Raw genomic sequence first — 16,756 nt, forward strand, 5'->3', positions numbered from 1 at the left:
TCAGCATTAATATTTTATTGTTCTTACTTGGATCAAACTAAAAGTATTAACTGTCATGTACTCACCATTCAATGAGAGAAGTGACAGCGAGAGGCTGAAGCAATAGCTCTGATGTTAGGGCTATATTCTGTTGTAGCAATTCTGAGACACTGATCAAGATGCACACTGGACAGTCTGTTTCTATCTTGGTTCTTGATGTTGTTCATTATAGAAAACGATGACTCACAGATGTAAGTGGATGGGAACATTGAAAGAAGGAACATTGCAATAATTCTGCTGTTCTTGAATTTAGCTTGAGAAACCACTTTTGTCCAAAAGTCGCTCACACTAGCCTCCTTGTGTTGCTCTCTGATCAAGTGAGACTTTGACATTTCCAAAATCTCCAGCTGCAAAGATGCTTCATCCAAGGATGAAACCAGGCGTTTGGCCTCAGCAGTCCATTGTCCATCTGATGGGACTGAAAATGGCTGTCTTAGGAAGAGAAGGAGTTCACTTGACAGGTTAAAGCTCTGAAATCGCTCTTTGAAATTCTCTGCCAATCTCATCACAAAGTCACGCATTAACGGGTCCTCTTGCACCTGGTGTTTCTCGCAGTGCTGTTGTAAATACGGAAAGTGCAGCTTTCTCCCTTGAAGATCCCGCTCAAAAAGGGTCAGCTTTAAACGAAAAGCTTCAACCGCTTCGAACATGTCAGCAATAGTGTGGTTTTTGCCTTGCAATTGCAAATTAAGCTGATTTAGATGAGACATGATATCGCACAAAAAATGCACGAATGCCATCTCTGTGTTGTCCGTCAAAAACTTCAGAAATGTCTCTGCCTTTTGGCTTTGAAGGCTGCTTAAAAACGAACAAAGTTCATTTTGAAGTTCACACACTCTTTCCAGCACACGGCCCTTGCTCAACCATCGGACATCATTGTGCAGCAATAGATCGTGCCGTTCTGCGGACATTTCCTCCAGCAAGGCTCGGAAAAGGCGATGTTGCAGACCAGAACTCGCGCGAATAAAGTTTACAAGCCTCATCACAGTATCCATTGTCTCTTTTATTTTTCCAGACAATTTGGCGCATAACACCGATTTGTGAATAATACAGTGAAATGCTACGAGTTTTGGATTGACAGCAGCTAGCCTGCTTATCAGGCCTCTGTGATGTCCGACCATTGACGGAGCCCCGTCAGTGACAACTGACACAACTTTGCTTAAATCTAATCCATTCTTTTCAAAGAATTGCATCAGTTCGTTAAACATAATTTCTCCGGTTGTACGTCCCTGTATTGGCAGCAAACAAAGCAGCTCTTCGCGGAAAACCTTCCCATCAAAAAATCTGACGAACACTGACAGCTGTTCAATGTCGGTTCGGTCGCAAGACGAGTCTATTGCAAGTGACATGACTTCGGCTTTCTTTATGTCGGATAAAAGATTGGACAGACACTCACCCGCCAATGCCTCTACTCCTCTTGTTGCCGTGCAATCGGATAATGGCACCTTCTGTAATAGCTCCACAACCATTTTTTTCGTTTTCTCGTCGTGATTTAAAACTTCATCCACCATGTCAATCGCACAGGTTTTAATTAATTCGGCATCCGTGAACGGCTTTTTGGCCTTTGCCAGGTTCCAAGCCACACATAAGGATGCTGCAGTGGCACTCTCCTGTATGGATGTGGTTTTATGAATAACAGCAACTGATTGCTTGTAAGCTGCTACCAATTGTGTTACCTTCTGTTTGCGACTCTCCGAATGTACAGGAAAATTGCTGTTAAAATTGCAGTGCAATGAGTTGAAGTGGCGTTTGATATTATCAGCCTTACAGACAGCCACGGTCTGCGTGCATATCAAACACGTTGGCTTTGCATTGTTGTGGTCAGGCAAAATAAAACAAAATTGTTCAGTCCATTCAGATTTGAATCGTCTATTTTCTGTGTCCACTTTTCTTTTCTTAACACTAGCCATTTTTTGATGTGCGCGAATGCTGTCAGATACTGCGTTTGAATTTTTACGCCAGTGACGTACTTACGCTGATGTTACCATGACAACCTTGAAATAAGCGCGGGCCAAACATTTTCCTCTCACGGGCCGGATGTGGCCCGCGGGCCGCCTATTGAGGAACCCTGCTCTACACCTTTTATAGGTGACAACATGTGGACTACAGCGCCATCTCCTGACTAATACACAAACACTACATTCCCCCATTACTTAAAGGATCAGTTCACATCAAAATGAAAATGTCCTGATCATACACTCACCCCAATGCCATCCAAGATGTTCATGTCTTTCTTTCTTCAGTGAAAGAAGAAGAAATGTTGTTTTTTTTAGGAAAACATTTCAGGATTTTTCTCCACACGATGGACTTCAACGGTCACCAAATTGCTGAAGTCCAAATCAATGCAGTTTCAAAGGGCTCTGAAGTGTTTCAAAGGGCTCTGCACGATCCCAGCTGAGGAATAGGGTCTTATCTAGCGAACATTCGCACATTCCACTCTTACACACACACACTGCACACATTGCTGCATATTTAAAAAGTGCGGATTTCTTTCTTGTTTCTTTTTCTTTCTTACGCTTTTAAAGTTGAATTGTGGTTCGGTAACACTTTATAATAACTGCACGCTATTAATCATTAGTTAAACATTAGTAAACAGTTAATTCATCATTTATAAAGCGTGGATCGACATTAATTATCAGTTTATAAATACAGCTATAAATGCTTTATTTTTTTATTTATAAGCATATCTATAATGTGTTTAATAATTGTATTTTCTCACTTTTTAATGATCAATTTATCATTTCTAAATGAAGTATTGCATTTTTACTAACCGGTTATTTAGGAGTTGTTGTCAGTGGTTCATAATATCACTTAGAAAGTGTAAGTAAAGGATTAAACTATTTAAATGTACATTCATACATCTTAAATATTTCTATGTTCTGTATCACTGTGTTGTGTTTGTTTCCTTTTTCTGTTTAGAAGATAACAGTAAAATCTCCTTTGTAAAAGCTTTACAAGGCATAACTAGTCCTCACTTTAGATGAGCTCACAAAAAAAGTTAACTGACCACAACTAAATGCTTTGTAACTACCTGAATTAACCATTAATTATTGACACACTAAGTAACTTTTACTATATGTCTGAATAATAGGATGTATGAATGTACATTTAAATAGTTGATTTATGTAACCCAGGTCATTAACTCGGGTCACTAATATTAATAATTGGTATTATTTTATTTATAGCGCTATAAAACTAATAGTAAGAAAAGAACATGAATTAATTTTTATTTTATTTTATTACAAAAAGAAAAGGTTCCTGAACTGATTCCTGATTGGTGAGGTGAAAGGTTAGCCCCACCTACGGTGGCCGAGAGGTGCAAAACAAATCACAATTACAAAAACAAAATAACAATTCAGAAAACAAAATAACAATTCAGAAAACACAACGACAATTTAGAAAACAAAATAACAATTCAGAAAACACAACAACAATTCAGAAAACACAACAACAATTCAGAAAACACAACAACATTTCAGAAAACACAACGACAATTCAGAAAACACAATGACATTTCAGAAAACACAACGACAATTCATACAAAACGGAAAAGGTAGGTATATTTTGAGAATGACGTACTTATCACTGATTGGACGAGACACCTGTCAATCAAGAAATTTGTGATCAACTTTGTTTTGCTATGCGAAAATAGAACACATTAAACTTTACTTTGAAGAAGGACATTCATGTGCCGTGATTGTGGACATGCTGGCGACATACCACATAATATTTACTATATTAATAGTGTGTCATGAATTTAACTATGCCTGAGCACATGGTTAGCATGTTTCGCGATTAGCGCGATAATGACCAGTTATAATGAATAGCGATTCATTATAACTGGTCATTATGTCGATGTTATTTGAGAGTATGAGAGTACATGATGTTATTTCAGTCTTATTTTGTTTGTAAAAAGCATGAGATTAGAGTGTTACTACCAGCTGCCACGCGTCATTCTGGGGCTAGAGCATGAGAACGTAAGTTATGACTATAACTATGGATCTATGAGACTGAATGATGACCGTCACCACGGTCTTACCTTGAATGACGCCATTCTGTTAGCTCTCCTCGAGACCTAATGTAAACAATGTCAGATGACTGACCCCTAGTGGTTGGTTCCCTATAAAACTTCCGGATGAACCGAACACTTCCTCTTGCCTGGAACGCCTCAGTTCATCCCGAGTGACAAGAAATGGTGACGGTCATCATTCGGTCTCATAGATCCATAGTTATAGTCAGAACTTACGATCTATTTCGACCTCACTCAGACCGTCACCACGGTCTTACCTTGGATGACTAGTGCCATCAAGGTCACGAGGGAATGTCAGCCTCTCCTTCTTCACATCCCTGCTTAGCGGCCGAGAGCAGAATTGTGGACCCAAGCGTAACTGGGTCCGCCACATTGACCCTGTAATACCGGGCAAAGGTACAAGGTGAGCTCCATGATGCCGCTGCACATATGTCCGTTAGTGCCACCCCCTTCAGTGCTGCCCAGGATGTGGCCAGACTCCTGGTAGAATGAGCTACCAGGTTCCCTGGAACTGGTAAGCTCCGACTGGAGTATGTGTGTGCAATAGTGTCTACTATCCAATGTGATAGGCGCTGTTTCGAGGCTGGTTTTCCGATACTTTTCTTATCGAAACAACTGAGTGTGTAAATGTCGTAACGACTGTGTCTGCTCAATGTATGTGCGAAGTGCTCGAACTGGACATAAGGTAGCAAGATCAAGTTCTGTACAAGAGAGATCAGGATCAGGTTGAAACGCTGCAAGTTCGATTACTTGATTGATCGTGCAAGTATTAAGAACTTTAGGCAGGAAAGCCGGGTTCGGCCAAAGAGAGACCCCTGAATAGTTTGCTTTCCATCTCAGACAGTCTTCACTTACTGCTAAAGAATGTAACTCACCCACTCTCTTTGCTGAACAGATAGCAAGAAGAAAAACTGTTTTCCACGTCAGTGATTTAAGATCCGCTTGGGCCAATGGTTCAAACGGGGCTCTAGTCAATGACTGTAGAACCATGGGAAGATCCCAGGATGGTGATCTCAGCCTTTTTTCTGGATAGAGGCGACGTGAACCTTTGAGAAATTGAGTAACCAACATGTGTTTACCAACTGATAAACCTTCCATAATACTGTGGAAATGAGAAATAGCCGCCACATAAACTCTTACTGTGTTGACTTTTCTTCCTGAGTCTAAAAGTGACTGAAGAAAGCATAAAACAGAATCAAGACCACAATTCATGGGGTCTAAGTTTTTGTCCTGACACCAGTTAGAGAACACACGCCACTTGCTCGAGTAGTTATCCCAAGTGGAAGGCGCTTTAGCATTGTTTAAGGTTTTCCTTACTGCCTCCTCTGGCTGACAAGAGAGGGGCTCAGTAGGGGCCAAACCCAGAGTTGTAACGTGGCTGGGTTCGGGTGCCAGATCTGTCCCTCCACTTGAGAGAGAAGGTCTGTTCTTATTGGTAGTGGCCATGGATGGCCCTGTACCAGACGTAGAAGAAGTGGGAACCAATGTCTCTTTGGCCATTTCGGGGCGATCAGTAAGATCCTGCAACGTCCCAGATCCACCCGTTTGAGCACATGAGGAATCAAGGGTAGGGGAGGAAAAGCGTATAATAAACCTCCCGGCCACTCGTGAGACAGTGCATCCAGTCCCAAAGGCCCACCTTGGCCGCTCAGAGAGAACCACATCTTGCAATGGGTTGTCTCGGCAGATGCAAACAGGTCGGTGTGGGCTCTTCCAAACCGGGTCCAAATCAGATGCACCACCTCCGGGTGTAATCGCCATTCCCCCGGGAGAGGTCCAGTTCGGGAGAGGAGATCGGCTGCCCGGTTCACTTCTCCGGGTATGTAGATTGCCCTGAGAGAGGCAAGTCTCGGGTGAGCCCAAAACAGAAGCCTCCTGGTTTCCTGGAGGCAGCGCAATGACCTGGTGCCTCCTTGGTGATTGATGTAATAAACTGCCGACATATTGTCGGTTCTTACAAGGACATGCCTGTCCTGTAGGAACGGAATCAAGTGTCTCAAAGACAGATAGATTGCTCTCAGCTCCAGCACATTGATGTGTTCCATGGTCCATGGGAACATTCATGATCCTCTGACTGATCTTCCTTGCCAGACAGCCCCCCAACCTTTCAGAGAAGCATCGGTTGTCACCACCATTCTCCTCGCTGGTATATTCCCCAGAGGAACACCTTGATCCAACCTGCTGCTTCTTATCCATGGACGCAGAGCCTGAACACATTTCTGTGTGACCTTCAACTTCACTCTCCTGTGTAATTTGGGGTGGAGTTGAAATTTGTTGATCCACCATTGCAATGGTCGTGCTTTGAGCAGTCCTAGAGGCACTACCTTTATTGCTGCCGATATCATCCCCAGTAATTTTTGGAACTGTGCAAAGTCCATCCGCTTGCCTAAGCGGAAAGATTGTGCCAGGGCAGATAACCTTGCTACCCTCTGTGGGGACAGAGATGCTGTCATTGTTAAGGTGTTCAAAACTAACCCTACAAATACGGTTTCTTGCCGTGGTTCGACATTGCTTTTTTCGTGATTCATGCGGAACCCAAGCTCTTGTATATGGTTGATAACAGCCTCTGTATCTCTTAAAGGAGTCATAATGTTGTTTTAACTTTGGTACCCAATGCTCTATTATAGTCTTTCAGGCACTTCTAAAAAAGAAAAGTGGAAAAAAAATCAACACAGAGCCCCTCAGACCCTTATTTCTAAAGGCATTATTGTCTCGCGAGATCTGATGCGATGTTTTGGCTGTCGTGGACGGTCATTATAATAATGCAAATGCGGGGCGCGTTGATTGGTTGCAGGAAGGAGGGAGGTTGACACCGCAGGTAACTTCAGCATCATTACAAACTGACATCATGGCGCAAAGTGTCAATGAACCCGACCCGGCCGCGACATATGTGACCCGTCACGGAAACCAGGGACACAAGTCGGCAGCACAACTTTCGAGCAAAATGAGAAAGAAGCTTTTTTTTTCAAAATTTGTGATTTTCGTTTTTTTGCAGAATCTGTTTGTTGAGATCACGAAGAAGCCTCTGCATGTTTGAGATAGCAGTATTGGTATATTTAAAAGCGTACATTTTGATTTTGAAATCGGCTTGTTTTTCGGAGATTCTAGCACGCAGTAGGGGCGTGTCATTGTCGGTGTGAATTTCCATAATGAATAAGCCGGCGTGGCTACTTATTATGCAGCGCTCTGGCCGGCTCTATCTGATTTCAAAATTAAATTAAGATGGACGCCAATAACATTACGATGTCCAGCAATCGATTTAAATAGTAGGTTACATGGGGTTTAATTTGTTGTTTAATGAGATGTAGCCTAATGCATGTTGTCAGTGCCAATATATAGATCCAACAACTTCTGTAATGTGTATCTTAATGGTCCAGAGGTAAAGCGTTCGCCAGTCGTGTCAGAGGGTCTGAGTTCGAATCCGCCCTCGTATAGGTTTTTTTTTTTTTTCGTATAGTTTTTTTCTCTTATCAAAACGATTATGTTCAGCAGTGGTTGTATATCAAGCAGGGACACGCAAACGTTTGCATTATGTTTTGTGATATTAAACAGAACGAATTGAGAGTATGCGCAACGGATTGAAGCGTGCGTCGAGTGAAGACAATGTCAAGTCAAGTCAAGTCAACTTTATTTATATAGCGCTTTTCACAATACAGATTGTATCAAAGCAGCTTCACAGGATTAAATAAAATAGTACATCAGTGTTTGTTTCTAGTTTAAAACATCCATGTTTGATAATGCTGATCAATAGTATTGTTGATTGATTAATTAAATTAAGTAACCCCAACTGAGCAAGCCAAAGGCAACAGTGGCAAGGAACCGAAAAACTCCATCAGGTGACCTAATGGAGAAAAAAAAAAAACCTTGGGAGAACCCAGGCTCAGTCGGGGGCCAGTTCTCCTCTGGCGTTTATGAAGTAAAGACCGGATTTTACTGTAAGATTAAAAATATTATATAAATGCCTGGCTGAAGAGATGCGTCTTTAATCTAGTTTTAAACTGGGAGAGCGAGTCTGAGCAACGAACAGTAACCGGAAGACTATTCCAGAGTTTTGGTGCTAAATGTGAAAATGCTCTCCCTCCTTTAGTTGATCTAGATATCCTAGGTATGACCAAAAGCCTCGAATTTAGTGATCTTAAAGAGCGTGATGGATTATAGGGCGATAGAAGATCCGTTAAATAGACTGGAGCTAAGCCGTTTAGGGCTTTATAAGTCAGTAGCAATACCTTGTAATTAATACGTAACTTTATAGGTAACCAATGCATTGATGATAAAATTGGTGTTATATGGTCAAATTTTCTTGATCTAGTAAGAACTCTAGCGGCGGCATTTTGGACTAACTGTAGCTTGTTTATTGAGGATGCAGGACAACCAGCCAATAAAGCATTACAGTAATCTAATCTCGAGGTCATGAACGCATGAACTAACCTTTCCGCATCAGAAACAGAGAGCATATTACGTAGCTTAGCAATGTTTCTGAGGTGGAAAAAGGCTGTTTTTGTAACATATGAAATATGATTTTCAAAAGACAGGTTACAATCTAATATAACACCCAGGTCTTTTACAGTAGAGGATAAAGTAACGGGACATCCTACTATGTTAAAGTTGTATTGTAAGAGGTTTTGTGGGCGGTTTTTTGAACCGATAAGTAGTACCTCTGTCTTGTCTGGATTTAATAAAAGAAAATTGCGCGTCATCCAATCTTTTATATCTTTAACACACTCTGTCAATTTGGATAATTTAGCGTTTTCATCCGGCCGTGATGAAATATATATTTGAGTGTCATCAGCATAACAATGGAAACTAATTCCATGTTTCCTTATAATATTTCCAAGTGGCAGCATATATATTGAGAATAATAGAGGGCCTAACACAGATCCTTGCGGCACTCCATAGTTTAATGGAGTTATGATCGATTTTTCTCCATTTAAATAGACAAAATGGTATCAGTCAGATAAGTGGTATCGGTCAGATACCACTGCATCTGCGTCACTAATCGCCGCGGCAACGAGCACTTTGATCACTTGATTTAAAAAAACACATTTCAGCTAGTATCTTATTTAAAAAAACGAACGAAATGAATGCTATAGCCTACTAATAGCCTACTCATACTATAGCCTATATATCACATAGCACATCTTGTTTTTGATTTGAACATTGTCTAGAGTTTATCTTATTTTTTATTCAGTGTACACAAGAGTTGCCTATACAGTTTTATCGGTAGATGCTAAGAGACATTTATTTATATATTACCTGCAAACTTTATTTTTTATTTGATGGCACATTTTCCTGGCCTTTCTGCTCCCCCCATGCTTACAGCTTTACAGGGGGGTATGGCTTATCTAAATGAGATGTAAATGAGCCCTATTGTCACTCCCAGCAGGAGAAAGGTGAGAATCTTCAGACGCTGTTTTCTCCCCTTTGTGCGTTTTTGAGTGCCTACCTTTAAATGGCCATTACTTCTCCAAATATTATCAGATTTCATTGTGTTACACATTGTTGGAAAGCTTGGAGACTACACTTTCAGAATCTGTGAATAACTCAAAATGCCCCAGAACCGACTTGTGTCCCTACTTTCCGTGACTGGTCACATATGGGATTCAACCGTACATGTTTGAGCCGGACTCTGAACCAGAGCTGGAAAGTGAAGATGTAGAGTCGATGGAAGGACGTTCTACATCAAGATGTCTTTGAATGGTAAAGACAATCATTTTGACTGAGACATACATTAACATCAGTAACGAGCAAAAACGTGTGTTGCTATTTTCTCCCACATAAATTCACTTTTTATTTAATGTAGATTACATTAACGGAGATGTATTTATTTTTTTATTTTTTTTATCAGCTTACAGTGGTTTTGAGATTTTTACTATCATGTGGTGTTTTTGCCTTGTTTCACGTTGTGGTTATTTAGACATTCAATATTTTTCTTCTTTAGACATGCAACGTGATGTTATACTTGCATTTAAACAGTTTTAGCCACTGAGCATGGACTCCTGTACCGTCACTACTGTAGCTGCTAGTGTAAAACAAAGTGGAAAGATGTGGCTAGCATTCGTAGAGTCCATTCCCCGTGTTTACCGAAGGTAACGTTACATACAATAGCCGCATTAGCAGTTAGCTGCTATTTGTTAACCACAGTAGAGCAATACAAACACAGTCTTACCTTTTCAATTTCTGGCAAGTCCCTGATGGTTGGGATGGCACCTTTTCCCAAACGGAGCTTCGAGGCCAAGTTCGCCTGATTTTGCCCCAAATTTGTAAATGATTCCGGTGTAAAATGTTTAGCACACACACCTAACGATACGTCACTTGAAAGAGTTGTTGGGACAGCGTCATTAAAAATGAATTTCCTCCACTGTTCCCTGATAGTTTCGTCCGTTTTTGGTAGATAAAACACATTTGCATGTTGTTTGTGGCAGTCACCCACAGAGCATCTCAGGTGTAGGCTACACTCGGTTTCTCCATCTTTCTCGAGTCGACTAAACTGAATTTGAGGGGAGAGGGGGAGAGGGGCGGGCTTCCCGCGGCATAGGTTTGCGGTGTCCATATTTGGTATATCCTCCCCCGTCTTGACGTCAAGAGGGGGAAGAAATCAAAATCTCGTTTTTTCGTGCGCGTGCACGTGGCCTATTTTACAAACCCTGAGGTAAACAAACGCTTCACTTTTAAATATCGGCTTCCCGGCCAGTGTACAATCATTATGCAATCATAACATACATTGATTCTCGTGGAAAAGTGAAATTTCTACATTATGACTCCTTTAAAACCTGGTGACGGCTTGGTGCACAGATCAACCAGTCGTCCAGGTATGGGAGGATCTTTATACCCACTGCCTGAAGAGGGTAAAGAGCGGCTGACACCACCCTGGTAAATACACGGGGAGAGAGGGAAAGGCCAAAGGGAAGGACCTCGAATTGATATGCTTGGCCTTGAAAAGCAAAGCGAAGGAACTTCCTGTGATCTGGATGAATGGGCACATGAAAGTATGCATCTTTGAGGTCTAGTGTTGTAAACCACTCGTTTGGCTCTATAACCTCCAAGATTTGGGCGGTGGTCAGCATCTTGAATGGCAACACTTTTATGTATGCATTCAGACGTCTTAGGTCCAAGATGGGTCGGAGACCACCATCTTTCTTGGGCACAAGGAAATAGTTCGAATAAAACCCAGTGTGCTGTTCGTAGGGTTGTTGCTGAGTAATTGCCTTCTTCCCAAGAAGGGTTGTTATTTCTTTGGATAAAATTTCTGCCTGGACTGCGTCTTTGACCACAGTTAAGTGAATCCCTGAAAACGAAGGAGGTCGTTGCCGGAACTGGATTCTGTATCCGCTTTTTATCGTAGCGAGTACCCAACGATCTGAGATTTTCCTCTCCCAGCTGTCCAGGCATAGCTGGGAGCAGATTCCGGCAGCTCTTCCAGGATTGCTACGCAGTTCCCCCATAGGGGCCTGAGCCCCTGGGGTTTCGCTTCTTTTGTGGTGCATCTCTAACTGATGTACGAGACCGAGCCATTTGTGAATGCCGTGGTGCTTGTCTGGCACTTTGGCTGCTATCAAACCTCTGAGAATGGGTATTTTGTCTTCTGTTGAACTCCCATGGCCCTGGCCTACTAAAATGGGGATGATGAGGGGGCTGAAAACCTCGATATGACTGTCTAGCTGCTTTAGCGGGACCAAACGTGCGTTGCACTGATTCTCTTCTCTTCCGCGCTTGCTCAGCTTTATCAAGTGTCGTCTGAGAGTCTGGATGAAACACACGGCCTGGTGTGACGGGCATGTAGGTCAGTTCCTTCCTGATAGTATCAGGTAGGGAAGTCTGTGCTAACCAAATCTGTCTACGAGAAAGGATTGCAGATGACATAGAAGCCCCAATGTCTCTAGTGAGCTGGGCGTGCGTAACCAGGGCTGCATCAACCAAACCCATAATGTCCCGATCCTCCGGATGTATAAGTTTCCGTAAAGAAGCCAGAATTATGGCTAAGGCATTACCAGATCGGGCTGCACGTGTGGCTGAGTTGTAGGTCCGACACACTAGGTTATCGGTCTTCTCACACTCTTTCCGGGGACAGCGTGGGTCATCAGTCACCCGGTCTAGACCCAAGGATGTTAAAGATGCCATTTCACGCGCCACCGCTGGCATACCGCCCATGCCTGTTTCTGCAGCATATTGTATATTAGCAAAGCGTCTGCAACCAGCATTGAACTGGGGTGCAGTTTTGGGATGATTCCAGGCTTTGCTTAGCATTTGTGAATAGTCCTCAGTAACAGGAATCGAAACAGATGGTTGAGACTGGGAGACCCCAGCCCAGACTCCTTGCACCACTGGTGTCGTTGATGCCTCAGCCTGGGTTTCCAAACCTAAAATTCTTGCAGCGCTAAGAATTCTGTTAAGAATGTCAGGTTGTGTACTGTCTTTATCAATAGCAGAAGACCTGGACTCATCTCCTTGATCTTCCTCACTCACATCCTGATCATTACTACCAAAAAGAGAGTCATGAGCATGAAGAGAAATAGTGTCAGGAATGTTACCCCTTCCGCCCTGATTTGGAGGGATATCATCCTCAGAAACAGCAGATGAAACTGTATGTTGTTGTCCACCTAACCCCCTATCGTGGGGCCTAAAATGATCCATTCTCCCAGCCAAATCCCGTAAAGTTGCTAGAATTTGCATCTGCGTGTCAGCTTGAGGTTCTGAAGCCCTTGACCTCCTTCCATCAGAACAGCTAGGTCCATCATGGACTTCAACAGGAGAATGTTCCCTTCTCCGTTTAAGAGAGCGTGCATCAACCACTGATCCTGATGCACCTCTATCATGAGCTGACCGTTCAAAAAGGCTAGCTCTTTGCACCCTCTCTTGTAGGGAGAACTCAGCTGCGGCCGGGCATGGTTTTTCAATGTCCTCCAGTAAATGGGCCATACCCAGACATGATGGACACTCGCGATGTCCATCCCGAGGATGCATAGTAGCACGACAATAATGGCACAGAGGTTGACTCATGATTGTTAGACAGCTGCGTACAGTTGTAGCTCAGATAACACAAAAATATGAATACTCTACTCCTGCGCACAGGAGTTTGTCAATGATATGAAAATGTGTGTATACACAATCAAAAATCATATATATATCTACTTAATTTCACTGAGCCGCTGCGAACAGTGGAGTCAGTGTGATAACTAAATTCCCTGATTCAAAAAAAAAAAATTTTTTTTATTTTTTTTTATTTTTTTATGCAACACCTATCTATGCGCGAACGCACAGATCAAGACAGGTGACCGAGTCCCCTCAGCTGCGAACAGCAGATCAACAGGTAAACAAATAAACCTCCTTTCAACTGATGTGAATATAGAGCAAAAAGTTACTCACCACATCCGTACGCTTCTTAGCGTCGGAATACAATCCCTACAAAACAAATTGTAACATGAATCAAATTCGTTAATTTGTAATGCAAATAATACCAACCACTCACCTGAAATATAGAAGAAAAAGGAAAAAAATTACCGCAATCCTCAGGGGCACCAGGCGCCTGCACTATAGTGACGGATTGAATGGGTAAAGATTTCCAAATAACAGCGTATACACGCGGATTTCCTCCAAACCGGTCTCTAGAGAGGCGAGAAAGGCAAAGAGGAAATGTTTTATAGGGAACCAACCACTAGGGGTCAGTCATCTGACATTGTTTACATTAGGTCTCGAGGAGAGCTAACAGAATGGCGTCATTCAAGGTAAGACCGTGGTGACGGTCTGAGTGAGGTCGAAATAGATCTGCACAGAGACAGTGTTAAATAGCTTGTTGATCATATTGTTCCTTCTAGTGTGATGGAATGTTTAAAGTCACTTATGTCTACAACGGTCATTACTGTAAAAAAGTGATATACATGTTGAGAATGTATGTTTTGAGCTTTTGTTATGCATATTCTCTTATGCTTCATTCTGAGTAAATACACCAACAAAGAAGCCATCACTGCAATGCTCTCTTTTATTTCATTTTTCGACATACCACGACATTAAAAACTGCGTCGACCAGGACAGTTGTTCGGCTACCGGACAATGTGGTTAAGTTACGTTAGCCTACTTTTGCAGAAGTTGCGTGTTAAACGTGATGACATATGCGGCTGCTGCAAGAACTCAACCCACCAGGGACAGAACAAGGACACGTCTTAGGTTTGTTAGGCGTACCTATCACTCCACGGGACCGAACTTTGCTCCATGGCACGTTGATGGGTACGATTTGTTTCTACCGGTACTTCCAGACAGTATCGCTTGATTCCGGTTCTGGCTTGATTGACAGGTGTCTCGTCCATTCAGCGATAAGTACGTCATTCTCAAAATATACCTACCTTTTCCGTTTTTTCTGAATTGTCGTTGTGTTTTCTGAATTGTCGTTGTGTTTTCTGAAATGTCGTTGTGTTTTCTGAATTGTTATTGTGTTTTCTGAATTGTTATTTTGTTTTCTAAATTGTCGTTGTGTTTTCTGAATTGTTATTTTGTTTTTGTAATTGTGATTTGTTTTGCACCTCTCGGCCACCGTACCCGCCCCCTGTTGGAGAGTTCCAGAAGATCGCGCACAAGCAGAAATGTAGAGAGATTGCGAACGACACGAGAGTGAGAGCAGATGCTATTCAGTGATTTGAGGGAGAACAAACTGTTTAATAATCCAGCAATAGATCATTAACAAGTTGAGAAGTAGATTTATGAGGTATTAATTCTTTAAAAAGCTCACGCTTTGAGAAGAGTGCGATGTGAATCTGAACGCGACGAGAAGAAAAGACACTGATGTGATAGGATCTGAACTAAATCTGTTTCTTTGAGAAAATACATTTTTTTTGTCTCTGATTTATATTTCTCCTTGGTGAGTACCAATTTCTTCATAAGAGATGTATTTAGGTAATGTGGATACTGTTTTTGGACTCTTAATGTGAAAAATACATTTGAAAAAGTGATGAGTGATATAAAAATGTTTGAAAATGCTTTAAGTGTTTTCTAATACAATCTGTGAGTGCATATAACGTTAGTTATGTTTAAATGTTTGAAAGAATTTTTTGTGTGTATGCGGTGTGTAAGTGTGAGCAGCGTGCTATTGCCTAGTGCTTGCACATATGCTGCGTTTGCAGTGACTGATCCGCGGCTGTACCACAAACACATACTCACTATTTTTATTTCAAATCCAGAAGTTATCAGCAACTTTGATTAAAAAAAAGTTTTTGTCAGCGTTGCGAAACACAATTTAAACAATGTAGGGCTAGTATTCCATGCATTACTTCTACTTGTATTAAGTTACTCAAGCAAGTGGTCAAATATTTAATCATGTACTTATATTAAAATCGCAAACATTTTAAATGAAAACTTAAAATTGACAGAAACAGCTGACTCTCATGCCTTTTCTTTTGCATTTAAATTTTAATAGGCTACAATACATCTTGCATATCACAAAGAACTTGTTTCTCCACCTCCACGAATGAGACGAGTGTTGTTCATAATGTCGCCTTGTTGAGGTAAACTGTAGATCTCTGCACTGCTGTATACACACCGCTCCTGGAACGGATCGAAGGACCGCATCCGCGCGCAGTGTGAAAGCTCTAACCTGATAACATGGGCACGGAAAATATGCATTCCAGTGGTCTGAGTGGTTAATTGGTTTTATTATTTTCTTACGATCGTCTTTGCAAATATTTGCTTCAGTGAGTCGATCCAAATCTTCTGCTTCTGGTCCATAGTTTTGCTAAATAAATGTTGCTTGCCCACTAGAGGGAGACGGATAAGGATGGAAACAATGAAGGGAAATAATCGCATTGATCCAGTAAACTAATTATCATGATTTAGTAGGCTAACATTAACCAATGGAAAATGTAATATTATAAAATAAAAGTAAAAATTCCAAATGTTATAAATGCATGAATGTTATATTTCTATATATTTTATGATTATATGTTATTTTAAAACCTTTTTTACAGTCTATGTTTAAAACACGTATAATAAATAAATGTTGCTTGCCCACTAGAGGGAGACACAACATAAGGATGGAAACTATGAATGGCATTAATCACATTGATCTAATTCATTTTATAACTTATGGTGTACTGACAGAATTGTTTTATACAATTAGTGTATATAGAATCTGTGAAATGCTTATGCATTATATACACATATGTTATATTTATAAGTATTTATACCATATATGGTGCACTTATTATAAATGTTGTAAACACTGATTTATTTTTCACACAGGTAAAGGATTCACACAGGTAAAGTAATCAACAGGTTTATTTGCAGAAGTGTGTGATCGCAGCGATGGAAGCAGGAGAGTAACTGATGAATACAGTGTTCAGGATAGATGTCTGTTCTGAAATGGAGATCGAGGCAATGACTGAAGACGGATGAAGGAAGCAGATGACTGAAGACAAGTTGTTCAGGTAGGTATCGTGCAGGTAAGGAGTCAGGTAAGTGCATGCAGGTGAGGGCCAGAGAGGATGATGGGAAATGTAGTGAGGAGGTGGTGACTAGCTGGTGACCGTGACAAAGTGCACCATAAGTGAGTAAAAACCCAAAACCCTCACCATTTATCCGGGATTGGGACCGGCACTGACATCGCCGGCTTAGAGGAATGATGGATTTGAATCCGATTTTGATTCAATATCGATTCATTTCGATAAATATTAGATACATGTTAATTTTTTATTACGCTATATT

This window comes from Rutilus rutilus (genome assembly GCF_951802725.1).
Source record: "Rutilus rutilus genome assembly, chromosome: 1".
Lineage (NCBI taxonomy): Eukaryota > Metazoa > Chordata > Actinopteri > Cypriniformes > Leuciscidae > Rutilus > Rutilus rutilus.